This window comes from Pinus tabuliformis, chromosome 8 (genome assembly GCF_031772625.1).
Source record: "Pinus tabuliformis cultivar Carrire ecotype Pingquan chromosome 8, CPIR1, whole genome shotgun sequence".
In the NCBI taxonomy this organism is placed as follows: domain Eukaryota; kingdom Viridiplantae; phylum Streptophyta; class Pinopsida; order Pinales; family Pinaceae; genus Pinus; species Pinus tabuliformis.
Window position 1 is genome coordinate 869050390 of NC_142294.1, and position 4631 is coordinate 869055020.

The following is a 4631-nucleotide window of genomic DNA, read 5'->3' on the forward strand; positions in this document are numbered from 1 at the left end:
AAGTGTTATGCCAAATCACCCATGATGACCTGATTACAGACTATTTTAGTAGAGCGAACTTGTACGATATGCCACGTATCACTGTTTCAACCTTAGTAACTAAAACTGATACATAGAAAACTACAGGCCGTCCTATTTCTAAAACTTCTTATTAAATTTCAATCTGATGCACAAAACAAAAGTTATGATGATTTTCCCCAGGTCACCTATTTGGAATGTAATTCGGGAGTCTGCAAAACCCTAACTTCCTTAGATCATACCTCCACAAATATAGCAAGACAAGCTCTGAAATTTGGACCCTAAGTTCAGAATGATTTCGGCTCAAATGGGTTTTTTTTGTAGCTTCTGAAACATCACAGAAAAAATTTATAACGAAAATGTCACAATGACCTATTTAGAGTAGCGAAACCCTAGAATCCAAAGCTCTGATACTAAATGTTAGGAAACCAACTCACAGAAAGATAGAAAAGATAGATCAACGCCTTAGAATTCAGCCTCTTAGAGGGGGCAACCTCCTTTTACATTACAAAAATGAACAATTCTTGGAAGATACAAATGACTAAACCTCCCTTCTATATATAGGAGTCTAAGGGGTCACAATATAATCAGGCTGACATAACAGTAATAACATAACGACACAAAAATAACAATAATGGGTTTCTATGGGGCATACTAATAACAATATGGGGACAATAGGGGAACAATAATAACAATAAGGGATACAATGACAATAGTAATGGGGGAATCACTAGTATTATAGGGGCCTAACATACCATTGGATCTTCTATTGGTGAGTGTTCTTGATATACGTGTCCATGATCCAATCAATTATGGCTTGTTCCATGTAGTCAGGGTTTAGTGATGCAGCCCAGGCCACTCCCAGGCCACTACTACCAGGATCTTTCTTCCATCATGCATATAAGCTTGATTCATGGCTTGTAATATCGTGATAAGAAACCCATGCTTGGCATCAATCCAATTCATAACTCATTATCCCATAAACAATATCAACATTGGCTGTGCTCAATTAAAGAGTGCACCCTTACGGTTCTATCTGACCAGAGTTCAATTGGCAAATAACACAATAGTATAAGCGTATTTTACCTCTTATCACTTCGGCGATGGTTATATGAGCTGGGCTTTTATGCTAATAAAATCTCGTGGATATATATATGACCCGACACAGTTGTAATTGCAACGAACCAATTGTCTCGGCGATATCAAATCGTTCTCAATCTCCGGAACGCCGCCTCTATTTTAATATGTTTCCATTCAACTGCAGGAATTCTCAAATTCAACAGCCGCTCCTGAGGTCTTCGACGATGCCAATATAATCTTGAAACTGCTATTAAAGTCTAACATTAAGATAATTGTATATATGTGATCCCGTTGGTTATCGCCTCCCGGATGATAAGCACGAATTGTCACAGGTTATATAAATTGGAATTCCATCGGAACTTGCCTGTCTAAACTTAACACCGGTTATGAATTAACATGTAACAATAATTATCATTATACCTGCGGGCCTGTGATCGCTGGTTTCACCACTACTCATTTCCCAATCAATGCGTATATGCACCCAACGGATGGCTTCCAATCATCACTGGGATGGGGACGCAAGAATCTGCGAAGACATCATTTAATTTAATGTGGTATATCATCACGATTAACACACACAGCAATGCGTAGAGAATCAAAACCGGAACCATCATCCCCGAGCCATTTCAACGTTATATAATTACATATATGTGCAAGTTCAAAATTATATAACTGCATATATGTACGCCACATAAAATCAAGCCTGTCACAATCATGTCCATGCAATCATATTTATATTCACATAAAACAAATATTCACAAGAGGTTTACATTCATGGCCAGATATGCAAATCTATGGCCCTTTTACAAACTGCCCGAAGGCTCCCAAGGAGAACCTTGCTCACTTCTCACACTCACTCCTCACACTTCTCTATGCCTTTGAGGCTTCTTAATTTATTAACTTAGCATGATCTAAAAATCACTCAACTAAAGCTCATGCAATGCATACATATGGCAAAAGCATCTTTTTAGCTTTATTCTGTCTTTTTCCTATTCTAAAATAGAAAAGCTATCCTTATCACTTAAAGATCCACATCCACTCCTTTATGCCTAAAAGCTCTCCTAGTTTTATTTGAGAATATCTAATTAACTAATGCATGACCCCTATTTCTATTATTTACAATAATTTCCTTTTTGGCTGGATGCTCCCGCATCATTTAGCTCTATTGATGTGAGTTTTTTTGCAATGTCTGATGTGTCCAGTAATGGTGGAAACTATGGCAGAAGGTAACCCACATTGAGCAGTGGGTGCAGGCCAAGAATGATGGAATGTTGAGCTCAAAACCATTATCTCCTACATCCTTGGTAATGGTGTAAGGCCCATATCAGAGTGGTCTGAGCTTCAGATGGGCTCCGGTAAGGTGTTATTTATAAAAATGCAACCAAAATTTGTCGCCCACCTAAAACTGGTGTGGCACCCAATGTTGATCATGTCGCTTCTTGTACTTGGCATTGGACTTCTCTAATATTTCGTAAACCTACTATCCGATGTGTTGGATGCGTTCAATAAATGTGGTTGATTTATCAACCTCAGATAGTACATGTGTGAATTCTGTTTTTGTAGTCCCATGAGGCATTGAAACATTAATCAGATACAATGGTTGAAATCCTAGATCCACTTGAAAGGGATTATGACCAATCGAGCTATGGAGAGTTCTGTTATAACTGTGTTGCACATAGGGAAGGCTCTCATCCCAGGTTTGTGGATGATTGGAGTTGTACATGTGGAGTATGTGCACTATCATCCTATTGATGCCTTGTATCTGGCCATCAGTCTATTGATGGAACACAGTGCACTTGGTGAGCTTGGTGTTCAAAAGTATCAAGAGGCTTGACCAAAATGTGCTCAAGAACCTGTTATCTCGATCTTGTATAATGGTCTGCAGGATCCAAAAATATATACACACTCATTCAAAGAAGAGTTTGGCAGTGTCCTCTACTATGATACTCTTCCTGTAGGCAACCAATATAACCATCTTAGAAAATCTGTCGAACACATATACATAGTCATTACCATCCTTTGTAGAAGGGAGGCCAAACAGATAGTCATGGTGATGGATTGCCAAGGCTAGCTGGGAGTAGGCAGAGGAGTGTACATGCCTTGCTTCTTGATGGTTGGCTTGGCGATGGTGCTGGAAGCGCAAGATCTGATATACTTCCAAACATCCTATCATAGTTTTGGCTAATAAAAGTACTTATATAGTACAAGCACTTATTTCTCCACACCAAAGTGTCCTGTGACTTGACTGTAGTGCACCTCCCAAATCAGCCTTGCATGCTTGCTTGAAGGAACACAAAGGTGGCCCAGGTAGCATAATAATGTATCATGAAGGTGGAAATCAGGAACTTCCTTGCCATCTACTAGCATATGGTATGTGGAGGTGAATTATGGATCATTTTTGTATAGTTGTGGCCATCCATAGGTCTCATGGGAAAAAGAGTTGAGAACAGTAGTTAGTGGTGCAACTGGGGGCTAGGTGAGGAAATCTGCAACATGATTGGCGTTTCCCTTTTTGTATTTAATGTTCAAGTGGAATTGTTGTAGATACGTAGACCACTTCTGATGGCAATTTTTACAACTTCTCTTGTGTCTGTATAAACTGAAGATGTCAGTGATCGGTTTGGATGACCATCTCCTTCCCTAGAATGTAATGCTTCCATTGTTATAAAGCCTACATGATGGAATACATCTCTTTATCATAGGTGGGGTACTTCTGAATTGTATCAGAAAGTGTATCACTATGATAGGTCATTGGATACCCATGTTGGGTGAGGACTGCACCAATAGCATAGTAAAAGGTGTTTGTCTCAATTTCAAATTTTTGCTACAGGTCGGCAATGTGAGTACCAGTGCAGAAAAGAGGCGACACTTCAACTGTAAAAACACATTTTATTGGGACTCAAACCAAGAAAATTTTTCTTTCGCTCCATCCTTAGTAATCTGACTCAAAGGGAAAGTGATATGGGAGAATCCCAACATGAACCTCCGATAAATATTTGCAAGGCCAAAAAATATGTGACACTGTTAGAGTGGTCGAGGCAAGCCAATCTTGAATGACTTGGATCTTAGTCAGATCCACATGCACACCTCGCTCATCTATGATGTAACCCATATATTGGACTTGGCTCATGCCAAAGGTGCATTTCTCCAAGTTTGCACATAGGTTGTCTTAAACGATTGAAGGACTTGCCGGATGTGTTGGAAGTGGTCTTCCCAACTCTTGCTAAAGATGAGGATGTCATCTAGATAAACAACCACAAATGAGTTGGTGAAGGGCTACAAGATGTCATACATTAGCCTCATAAAATTAGCAGGGGAATTTGTCAACCCAAAGGGCATAACCAACCATTCAAAAGGGTCTTCCTTGGATTTAAAGGCGGTATTCCATATATCAGTGGGCTCTATTGGAACTTGGTGATAGCCAGATTTCATATCAATCTTGCTGAAATAATTGGACCCTTTATTTGGTCAAGAAGTTCAACAATCTATGTTATTGGATACCTATTCCTGACAGTGATTTTGTTTAGTGCTTG